The sequence below is a fragment of the Manis javanica genome, chromosome 8 (genome assembly GCF_040802235.1).
Source record: "Manis javanica isolate MJ-LG chromosome 8, MJ_LKY, whole genome shotgun sequence".
Lineage (NCBI taxonomy): Eukaryota > Metazoa > Chordata > Mammalia > Pholidota > Manidae > Manis > Manis javanica.
In genome coordinates, this window is record NC_133163.1 from 34,471,349 (window position 1) to 34,483,979 (window position 12,631).

Consider the following 12,631-nt stretch of genomic DNA (forward strand, 5'->3'; position numbering starts at 1 on the left):
TCATGCCGCCTTGTCAGAGCCGCCAGCATGGCTTCTGCTTCTTGCACTGTGCTTAGAATTATTCTGACAGGGGTCATGAATCACAGTTGCATGCTTAATCCTTTTAAAATCGACATCATTAATTGTTTTGGTGGCATTTGACTGCTGATCAGGCCTTTACTCAAACATTCTTCTCCCTGGCTTTTGTGACCTCTTGCGTCTCAGTTACCTTCCTGGTTCTTTTTCACAGGTATTTGCACAAGCAACTCTTATTCCATCCACTCTTTAAATGTCCTTTTCTGAGTTCTGGACACCTCTTATTTATACTCTGTTTACTTTCCTTGGGTGACTTAATCTAGTTGCATGTCCTTAGCCAGCCCCTATGCTGACAATTTCCCAATTTGTATTTCCAGCCTCGGCTTTTTTTCTGGGTCAGACCACATACCTACTATTGTTAAATTTCTCCACTCATATGTCCCCCGGGGACTTCAAATAAACAGTGGAAAAGTGAACTCTTCCTCTTTCCCCCTCCATGTTTTTTCCCTCTACCTCGAGGCATGTTATAATTATTCCCTCAGTTGCCTATCATACTGCAATTAACCAGCCACTAGGTCTCATCAATCCTACCAACTTGAGACACTTCCCCCTTTCTGCATCCCTACTCACACTCACTTGTGCAGGCCTCATAACATTCTTTTGGATTGCTGCTGCAGCTCTCATCTCTCTGGCTTGCCTGCCACCAAGGTTGCCCACTGTGACAGACCGAGGGGTGACCACTTCCCCACCAACCCCACCAAAATACATGTATTGAAGCCCTAACCTCCAGTGTGACTATATTTTGAGATAGGACTTTCAGAAATTAAGGTTAAATGAGGTCATAAGGGAGGGGCCCTAATCTAATGTGACTGGTATCCTCATTAGAAGAAGGAGTCAGCAGGAATGAATACACCACAGAGAAAATATCAAGTGAGGATGCAGCAAGAAGGTGGCCACCTGTAAGACAGGGAGAAAGGCCTCAGGAGAAGCCACGGACACCCTGGTCTTGAACTTCCAGCTACCAGAACTGTGAGAAAATGAATTTCTGTTGTTTAAACCATCCAGCCTCTGGTATTCTAGTATACCTACTGTTGGGTAAATGGAAGTTTTCGACCAGAACATCCCACCTGGCCTTGATAGTGGTATGCATATAAGGGCCTATTTATACTCAGTGTGATGTTTATCATCGCTGGTTCATCTCAAGGTGGGTCAGGAGCATGAGGTGGAGAGAAAATGGCCATTCTCTCCTCCTCTTCTCTCTTGGTGCCCGATTGGTCAGGTGGTCAGAAGTCACCAGAGATGTGCCCATGGTATTACTCCCAGAAGAAGGGGTGGGGTGATGGGGAGCGCCCACCACTGTCACAGGGAGGGCTGGAGCTTGATTTGTAGTGAGGCCAGAGAGAGAGGACTAGAGAGTACCACCGGAGAGGGAGACTGAGCTGTGACAAATAAAAACCCTTTACCCCAGTCTCTCATCCTTGTCTTCCCTCAGTCCTATCAGATTCATAAGGAACTTGCCCTTGGCAGGGAACCCACTTTCTCTTGGAGCCACACCCACTGAAATAGATTCTTTCAAAAATAAATGTGATCACATTGCTGTCCTGCTTAATCTTCTTTTTTGTGTAAAGTCCCCTCTACATTTCCTGCCCCTCCTCTGCACTCAGTACTCTAGCCTTGCCAAATAACAGAATGGGCCAAGCTCTCTCTGCATCTTTGCAAATGTTTATTACCTGGCTGGGTTGTCCTCCCTTCCTTATAACTTCCATTTGCCTTCTGTGACCTGACTCTCACCTCTCTGGCCTGCGGGGTGCTGTCCCAGAGCTTCCATAGACCTCGACTTCTTCATTCTCCAGACTGTGAACTCTTAAAGGTCAGGACAGAGTTCTTACTCATCTTATTTTCAGCACTCTGCAAGACGCTTGGAAGATAGGAGGCATTCAAAAATGATTTTAAATGAATGGGCAAACAGTAAAACTATTCTCAGGGGCACAGAAGAAAATTTGACAAATTTCACAAATCACCATGTTAAATTATGTTAATCACATGTTTATCACAGTGATAAAAGCCAGTCAGGGAGTAACCTATTTTTGGTCCTGAAATATATTGGATCTTCACATGTTGGTGGCCCAAAGACTAAAAAAACACAGTATTGTCATTGTTGCAATAACAATAGCAGTTTTCACTTACTGAGCCTTACTATATGCCTGAAGTATGTCATGGGCTATTAAAGAGTCTTGAGTCCAATTCTTTTGTGTACATGTTGTGGGGATTACCCACATCACCACTAATTCTCTGACACCACCAATGGCTAGGAGGAGCAGACACTACCCCCCACCCTGTCCACTGCAATGGATATGTAGTATGAGTGAGCAACAAACTCTTATAGTCTTAAAGCTACTGAATATTTTGCTACAGCATGTTAAATTCCATCTTGAATATTAAAGATCCTTGTCATTCCCTCCATAGGGCAGTCCTGGGGTCCATTGCAGCAGTTTCATCCCCTGTATAAAGAGAATGTACAAAGCAGAAGGGAGACCTAGTACTTCTCAACAATCAAACCATCTCTGCCAACACACAGTAAGTCTGCTGGATTCCAACTGCTCAACCAGGTCTTGCTGGGTTACTAAGTGTCTGAAGTATCATCTCCTTAAAGACCTTAAATTTCTAAGTTGGAGAGACAAGAAGGGTGAAACTATAATCAACAAAAATATGTACAAATACAAGCTGTAATTATGTGAATGCATTGTGGAGGTGGTTAGCCACCAAATGATATTAATTATAATACATTAATGACATTAATCAGGGATGATGGTTAGAGACCTTGAACTGTCACTTTAAAGTTGGAGGAGTTACTGCAGGGTTTTTCAATCTTAGCATTACTAACATTTTGGACCAAATAATTATTTGTTTTGTAATTCTTTGCTGTTCTGCACATTGTAGGCTGTTTAGGGTATTACAGTATTCCAGCCTCTATTTGCTAGCTGCCAGTAGCATCACACCCAACTCCAGAGGAAAACCAGGGATGTCTACATTATCGCTACAAGTTCCCTGGGGCCAACACCACCCCACCAGCTGAGGACCACTGGCTTACTGAATGCAGCTGTGGATGATCTGATCTTATATTTCTACCAGGAGGTAGACCAGTATAGTATGGAGAAAACAACAGTTGCTTAGGCAGAGGCTTGAGGAGCAGGAAGGTGATACCCACAAATGTTTCCTCTCAATGAAAGACATATTCCCTGGAGACCTTGACCAGGGATCCCTTGTGTGTTAAGCAGAGAGGCCTTGCTTTCTGTTTTAATGTTTAATATCCTTGGAAAGGATTGCACAGGAGGCTCTGGCCAAGTATTTATAAAGCAACAAAGGGAGAATCTAAGAATAAATTAGAGCTAAGAGAAAAAAGTGGCAAGACACTGCACTGAAAGAGCAGCAGGGCCCAGGAGGCAGAGCTGATAGCAGGAAGGACAGGGGCTCTAGAATAGTGCTGTTGCAGGCTAGCCTAGGATGAGAGCCTGGGTATTTTCATGGGAGGAAGGAGGTTGAGAGAGGATTTTGAAATGTAAGAGGAGAGTGTGCAAGGCTGAATCAGAAGCAAACTTGGGGAAACTCGGAGGGCACTGGGTTGCTGGGGTGAGAGGAGAAAAGAAAGCCAAAGGAGAGAAAATCCTCAGGAACCTGGCATGTGTACAAGGGTCTGTTGGCCTGGCCATGTTCCTTCTATGGCCTCATCTCACTGCACTCCCCCGATGCTTGGGGCCTAGCCACTGGGGCCTTCATCTAGTTGTTAAAATGCTCTGAGTTTCATCCTGCTTTCCCACATGCTGATCTCCTTCCCTTATACCCCTCTCCCTTACCCTGCCTGAGTTTTTATCTATTCCCCTTTTCAGACTTAATGATTACCCATGCTTCACAGCTCAGCTCTATCTGTTACCTCCTCTGAGATGATTCATAGCATCCTGCTTTTCATAGAACATTTCTTATTCATAACTGGGCATTGATTTGTGGGATTACTTTATTGCTGACCATCTCCCTCCCAACTTAAGGCCCTAATGATAGCAGAAAGTCTCTCAGTTTTGTTCACCATGGTCTCCACAGAACCTAACTTCAGGCCTGGAATATAGTGCGTGCTCAATAAATAATTTTTGAATGAATTCAGAAGGGCCAGGATTTTTCTACCTCAGAATTGTGCCTGGTTGTGTTGCAACAGGATCCAGAGTGGTACAGAAAATAGTAGTAGGGGATAAAGAAAACAATCATAACAAAAGATACAAACTTATCACACCAATAGTCTTATCTTTATTATTAAAAAGATTTGTTCTCATTAAAATTCTACGTTACTTAAAAATGGCATTGCTGGCTTATATGGTCGAAGTTGCCCTAGAAAGGTGCTAATGATTAGGTCAGCGGACTGTTTTGGCCAGACACCAAGTTTCTGTTTCATTTTGAGTTGAACCCTACTGGCCAATGGAGCCCTGGGTATGTGGGCTCAGTGAATCTGATCAGCTGTGCTCCCTGCAATTGGGAGTTTGTGAAACCCATTCTCATGGCTGCCACAGCTGATAATTTATTCAGAAGTTGGTTTGTAAAGCATGCCTTCTCTATGCAGCAGATGGAATTGTTTTCAAGATTCAAAGGAAACATTTGGCAGGACAGATCCCAGTCACAATTTCCAGAATGTTGGCTATCTTCTGTCTTCAAAATGGATGAAATCATAGAAAAAATTATATTTGTGGAATGGGGTAACTTTCTTCTGTATCTGATATAAGCAAGTTTTATAAATCCAAAAAGGCACAATGAAGTCTGATGATGGATGCAAATATTTGAATTGGAATAATACTAGAAAATCAAGGTTGTAAGGATTACATTTATCTCCTAGCTTTGCCTGTTGGTTCTCTTTCATGACTGAAGCCTGTTTCCTCGTTAGACTAAAAGAACTTCCTGACATGGATTGGCTCTTTTGGATTTCACTCCACCCTCCTTCTACTTTGTTATGTTAGAAGCTAAAAAAGCAATTTGAAGTATCATGGTGGCTGGGTCATTTCTCTTTTCTCACTCCTTTGAATAAAACTAATCAGATATCCATAACTGAAAAAGAAGCACCTCTGCACAACATACCAGGACATCTGAGTGATCCATCCATCTATCTGCATCTGAAAGTGGGTGGATTGGCTGTTTAGCAGGTTGGAGTGAGGAGGTGGCACTGCAAATGGCTGTGGAAGAGGTGGTGACAACAGAGAAGGTGGCAGCAGGTCCATCAGCAGCCAGCGTGACCTTTTTGGTAAAGGAAATGGAGGGTGAAGGTAGAGAGTAGGGGTCTGCCTGGCCATGCCTGCTGCAGCTGGAGGGGCCGGTTGCTCTTTAAGAAGATGCCACAGTGACTGGGGGAGGAAGAGGAAAGAGAGATCAGGAGACAAAGAGACTGAAGGAATTCTGCTGTCAGCCCTGGGAAACAAGAGGACCACCCAGGGAACACTAGACACCCCCCTCTCCCAAATTTGAGGATACCCCTATTCTGCGGTAGGCATACCTGGAGCTCCAAAGCTCTGAGTACTAAGTAAATATACCCTCTCCTCACCTTTGCTTTTTTTTTAAATCGGGCATGCTTCTAAACTTGACAGCAAGTTGGCTCCAATAAGAGAAATGAAAAACTTGTGCCCTAGTGCCACCTTCTGGATAGCAAAAGGATGGCTTCTAACTACCAACCTGTTTGTTAAGACAAAGTAAACAAAACCTTGCTTAAAACAAGAAAGGTATTCACTACTTCAAATGCTGCAGCAGAGGAGTTCTCAAACATTGTAAAAAGTCATGATAATATGGTATCAGGAAAAGAAAATGACAATTTCCCAGCAACTAAATCCAAAGAAATGAGATATTGTGATCTAACTGATAAACAATTTAGAATAGCTGTTATGAAGAAATTCAATGAGCTACAAGAAAATGCAGGGAGATGATACAGTGACCTCAGGAATAAAATGAACAAACAGAAGGAATGACTACTTTACCAAAGAGAATGAAATTCTAAAAAAGAACCAAACAGAAATTTAAAACAGAACCAAACAGAGCTGAAGAACTCAATAAATGAGATGAAGAATTCATTAGAATGCATTGGAAATAGAGCAGATCACATGGAAGAGAGAATTTGCAAGCTTGAGGATAAATATATAGAAATAAGTCAGGTGGAAGAGAAGAGAGGACTAAGATTTTTGAAATGTGAAAAAAACCCATGAGAACTGACTCTATTAGAAAAGCTAACATAAGAATAATGGATACACCACAAGAAGAAGAGAGGAAAAAGAGAACAGAGAGTGTATTTAAAGAAATAAAAACTGAATGTTTCTCACACTTGGAGAAGAAACCACATATACAAGTCCACAAAGTTAATGCAACATCCTTTTATCTCAATGCAAGAAGACCTTCTCAAAGACACATTATATTAAAACTGTCAAAAGTCAACAATAAAGACTTCTAACAGCAGACAAAGGGAAAAAAGATAGTAACTTACAAAGGAACCCCCATGAGGCTATCAGCAGATTTCTTAGCAGAATTTCTACAGGCCAGGAGAAAATGGGATGACATGTTCAAAATATTGAAAGAGAAAAACTTCTAGCTGAGAATACTCTAGCAGGCAAAGCTACCCTGCAGACGTGAAGAAGAAATACACTGCCATTAGATGTGCCTTACAAGAAATGTTGAAAGGAGCACTTCAAGCTGAAACAAAGAAATGCAAAGTACACAAAATTCTGATTAAGGTGATAAAAAGCCAGTCAGATTTAGAATACAGTAATATTTATAAAATATATATACTATTTTAAATATATATTTTAATATGTATTTTAAAATATATATATTTATAAAAAATATCCTATTAACTATAGTATAAAGGTTAAAGAGAGCATTAAAAATAGCTATATTTTTAAATAACTAAATAACACTACTACAATGGGCTAACAAAATCACAGCATAAGAAGAGATGATTTGTGATGTCAAAAATAAAAAAGGGGAAGAGTAAAAGAACAGAACCTTTATAGGTAAATGAAGATAAATTTCCACCAGCAGAAAAGGACTATTTTATCTATGAGATGTTTTATGTAAACCTCATGGTAACTACAAAGCATAAATCCAGAGCAGAGACATGAAAGGGTAAAAAAGAAGGGCAGGGGAGACTGAGCAAATCACTGTGGAAAACCACCAACTTACAAAGGTAGACAGAAATGTAAGGAAAAAGAAACAATGGAGAGACAAAAATAACCAGAAGGTGGAAGATAAAATGACAATAATATAAGCTTACATACCAATAAGCACCATAAATGTAAATAGATTAAACTCACCAATCAAAAGGTACAGAGTGGCCGGATGGATAAAAGAAACAAGACCCTGACTATCTGCTGCCTACAGGAGGCTCATTTCAAGATGATATTCCAAGCAAATGGAAATTAAAAGAAAGTGGGCATAGTTATATTTATATCAGACAAAATATACTTCAAGCCAAAAAGGGTAACAAGAGACAAAGAAGATCATTATGTAGTGATAAAGAGATTGATACATCAAGAAGATAAAACAATCATAACTATAGTCCTAACACTTGAGCACCAAAATATATTGAGTAATTAATAACAGATCTTAAAAGAGAAATAGACAATAATAAAATAATTGTAAGAACTTCAGTACCACACTGTCAGTACTGGATAGATTTCAGAGGGAAAATCAACAAGGAAACATTGGGATTGAGCCACACTTGAAACAAATGGACTTAATAGACATATACAGAACATTCCATCCAACAGCGTCAGAATCCACATTGTTCTCAAGTGCACACGGAACATTCTTCAGGATAGATCATATGATAGGCTATAAATCAGATCTTAGCAAATTAAAAAAATTGAAATCATACCATATTTTCTGTGATCACAATGGTAAGAAAACTAGTAATCAACAAGAAGAAGTAAGAAGATCTTCAAATACGTGGAAACTAAACAACACACTTCTAACCAACCATTAGGTCAAATAAAAAAAATCAAAAGGGAAATAAAAAATTATCTGAAAACAAACGAAAATGAAAACACAACATGCCAAATATTGTGGGATGCAGTAAAAGCAATTCTGAGGGGAAAGTTTATAGTAATAAATGCATATATTAAGAAATGAGAACAATATCAAACAACCTAAGTTTGTGTCTCAAGGAGCTAGAAAAAGAAGAACAAATTAAGGCTAAAGTTAGCAGAATGAAGGAAATAACAAGGATGAGAACAGAAATAAATGAGAATAGAAACAGAAAAATAATAAAGAGGATCAATGAAACTAAGAGCTGTTTCTTTGAAAAGATAAAATGAGAAGACTCAAATAAATAAAATTAGAAGTGAAAGAGACATTTCAACTGATACTACAGAAATACATAGAATCATAAAAGACTACTATGAAGAATTATATGCCAACAAATTACATAACCTAGAAGAAATGGACACATTTCCAAAAACACAACCTCTCAAGACTGAATCAGGTAGAAATAGAAAATCTGAACAGACCAATAATGAGTAAAGAGATTGAATCAGTAATCAGAAAAACTTCCAACAGAAAATTCCAGGACCAGATGGCTTCACAGGAAAATGCTACCAAATACTTAAAGAAGATTTAATACCAATCTTCTCTGAACTCTTCCAAAATATCAAGGAAGAAGGAGTGTTTCCAAACTCATTCTGAGGCCAGCATTGCTTTGATACCAAAACTACAGAAGGATACTGTAAGAAAAGAAAACTGTAGACCAATATCATTGGTGAATGATGAATATAGATTCAAAAATTCTCAACCAAATATTCACAGACTGAATTCAAGAACACATTAACAGGATTATATGCCAAGTGGGATTTATCCCTGGATACAAGGATGGTTCAATGTATGCAAATCAATAAATGTAATACATCACAGCAATAAAACAAAACATAAAAATCACATGATCACCTCAGTAGATGCAGAAAAGCATTTGAGAATACATCTTTGCATGATAAAATACCTTAACAGCTTAGGTATAGAAGGAACATAATAAAGGCCATAAATGATAAACCCACAGCTAATATTATACTTAATGGAAATAAATTGAAAGCATTTTCCTGAGATCAGAAACAAGGCAAGGATGCCCATTCTCACCACTTGTATTAAACATAGTATTGGAAAGTCCTAGCAGGAGCAACTAGGCAAGACAAAGAAATAAAAGACATCCAAACTGGAAAGGAGCAAGTAAAATTGTCATTATTTGCTGATGATATGATCCTATATATAGACAATCCAAAAGAACCAGTCAAAAATCTGTTGGAATTAAGCAATGATTTCAGCAAAGTGGCAGGATACAAAATCAACTTCATTCCTTTACATTAATGACAAAAAATCTGAAAAAGAAATAAAACCATTTCATTTATAGTAGCATAAAAAACAATACCTAGGAATAAATTTAATCAATCATGTGAAACATCTGTACAATGAAAACTACAAAAGTTTGCTGAGAGAAATTGAAAAAGACACACACAAATGGGAAGATATCCGTTAATGGATCAGAAGACCTGATGTTGTTAAAATGTCCATACTACACAAAGCCATCTACAGATTCAATATAATCCCCTTCAAAATACCAAATGCATTCTTCACATAAAAGAAGGAATAATCCTCAAATTTGTGTGGAAGCACAAATGTCCTGAATAGCCAAAGCAATACTGAGAAAAAGGAACAAAGCCAGGTGTCACACTTGCAGATTTCAAACTAGAGTTGACCCTTGAATAACATGAGTATTATGGGTGCTGACTCCTGTGCAGTCAAAAATCCACCTATGTGCAGCCAAAAATCCACCTATGAGTTTTTACTCCTGCAAAACTAAACTACTAATTGTCTACCATTGACCAGAAGACTTAACAGTAACATAAATAGTTGGTTAATACATATTTTGTATTTTATATGTATTTCATACTGTATTCTTACAATGAAGTAAGCTAGAGGAAAGAAAGTGTTTCTTGAATATGTCTCAAATCTCCAAAAAATTTTCCAATATATTTATGGAAAATATCTGTGTATAAGTGAACTCATGCAGTTCAAACCAGTGTTGTTCAAGGATGAGCTGTTTACTACAAAATCATAGGAATAAAAACATTATGGTGCTGGCACAGGAGTAAACACATTGACCAGTGATACAGAATAGACAGACCAGAATTAAAGCCTGTAATATAAAGTCAATTAATAGGCATCCAAGAAGCCAAGAATACTCATGTTTATAGCAACATTATTCACAATAGCCAAGATAGGGAAACAACCCCAATGCCCATCAAAAGATGAATGGATAAAAAGGATGAGTACATCTACACAATGGAATATTATTTAATCATGAGAGAGGAAGATACTCTCCTATTTGCAACAGTGTGGGTGGACCTTGATTACATTATGGTGAGATAAGTCAGAGGAACACAGTAAGTGCTGTATGATATGGCTTATATGTGGAATCTAAAAAAGTTAAACTTGTAAGAAACAGAGTAAAATGGTGGTTACCAGGGGATGGTGGGGAGGATAACAGTGATAGTGTTTTAGGGGTACAAACTTGTAATGAGTAGTAAATAAGCCATAGAGATCTAATGCCCAGTATAATGAATATAGACAATAATATTGTACTATGAATGTGCAATGTGATAAATATCACTACGCCGGCAATCATATTACAAGGCTAAATGTATCAAAGTAACACACTGTATACATTAAACTTATACAATGTTACATGTCAAATATATTCAATAAAAACTATTTGTAAAAATTCCTGTAATAAATTAAATTTTAGATAAAAAGAGAAATCAGTATGCTATGTATAATGAGAAAGAAAGAAATTAGGGCATTCATTAGTTAAAATAGCTAATAAATAAATGGGGCATAAAAGCTTTAAAGCGTATATAGAAGAAGAGTGAGGAAGTATTATTTATGCAACTACATCACCAGATTGTCTATTCTGAAGAAAGCACAAATTGCACAAATCCAATAAACTTGTATTAGAAACATTTATAAAAAAGAAAGTTATAAAAAATACATGTCCCAGATTCATAGATGTAAATTTTGTTCTGCCAGTTAGGTGTACTCAGGCTGAGATTTGGAAGAAAGGATACACATGCCATTTTCAACAGCTGTTGTTGGCAAGCTGGGTCATCACATGTGAAAGTTGGAAGGGTCGGGGTGAGGGGCCCAGGGTCCTGTCAGGTCATCGGATTTGTGGGTATGAAGGGTAGCTGAGGCTATAGCCGAAGCTGCAGCTTCCTAATCTGTGGCTTGTCGTGCTGGAATGACCTTGAAATCTGTGGTAGAATGGCAGCTCTGACGCTCCTCCAGTCTTGCCAATGTCTTTGTAATCCCTTAACACCCAATATTAAGCTCTCTGCTTCAACTATCTGGAGTAGTTTCTGTTTTCTGCACTCAGTCCTGATTGTATAGTAACTAAACTCTCCACAAAGGAAGACTGTTGTTCATTAACTCATTTATTCATTTATTTGTTTATTCATTCATTCAACAATTGCTCATTTAGTTATGGAGTATTGGCCTGGCGCTAAGGCACTGAAGCCTCCCTGGTGGACGAGACACAGATTCTGCCCTTAAAGAATTTAGAGTTAAGAGCCAGTGTCTGCAGTGGGATGGGGAGGCAGTGCAGAGAATTGTTAATGATTAAGAAGCCAGTGTAGAATGCCTAATAATATAAAAAAATGGAAACTAACACTCACTGATCATTCATTATATGTCAGATATTGCATTGGGATTTTATATGTCTTATTATATTCATTCTTCACAATGTAGTGAAGCTGGTTATTACCCCCATTTTGCAGAATCAAACTAAAACTCAAAAGGTTAAATATCTTGTCCAAAGATCTGAATCAGCACCTGCCTGTCCCCAAAGTCCACGATCTTGGAAAACATTAATAACCTTAGGCTGTGCTTTTCAGTCACGAGGCCCCCAGAAGAAATGCACAAAGGGCTCGGCCTTGGCGCCCCATCAGGGTCTCAGTGTCTCGGCAGCCCACCAGTGTTCATTCATCCATTATGCTTTCCCTTTCATTTTGATTTCTATTATTTTCCCTTCCTTTTGGGTTCTCTTGGCCTGCCCATCAGGTAAGTTTTCTCTTTCCTTCTGCTGTTGATTTCCTCTGACTACACTTCTCTTCCCCTCAGTCTGGGCCTCTTTCATTTCTATCTCCCTATGTCTTTCTTTCCTTCACCTTCCTTGAACCATATATTCTCTGTCTCGTCCCTCCCTCTGGGTGCCCTCAGGCTCCCTGCGCCTCTGAGTCCCTCATCCTCGGCCTGCCTGTTAATCTCCTGGGGAACCCGTGGTGCAGAGCCCTGGAGCCTCTGTGTGCAGGGCGGGGGGCAGATGATTTCATCTTTTCTTTTGGTTCTGCCTTTCGATGGAAGAATTAAAGAACTCTTACCTCTTAGTCTCCAGTGAAAAGGCCCCTTTGTTAATAATGTAAGAGTTTTGACTTTCTGCCCTTGTCATCTTCAGACTCGGTTTTTGCCCCGGGTTGCTCTTGCTTTCATAAAACTCAGCCTGGTGAAGCCACTTTTCCTTCTTTCTCTGCCTGGCTCTGTAGGGAAGTAATGGCTTTGC

The 12,631-nt window shown here is 39.0% G+C and overlaps 1 long non-coding RNA gene across 1 annotated transcript in view; it reads left to right on the plus strand.

The window, feature by feature from the left end:
- LOC140850732 (uncharacterized) overlaps nt 1-12,631 on the plus strand; it is a 112,858-nt gene that overhangs the window by 88,569 nt on the left and 11,658 nt on the right. The window contains exon 2 of the long non-coding RNA XR_012133788.1: nt 2,482-2,592. This is a non-coding gene — a long non-coding RNA (uncharacterized lncRNA). The remainder of the gene's footprint in view (nt 1-2,481; nt 2,593-12,631) is intronic.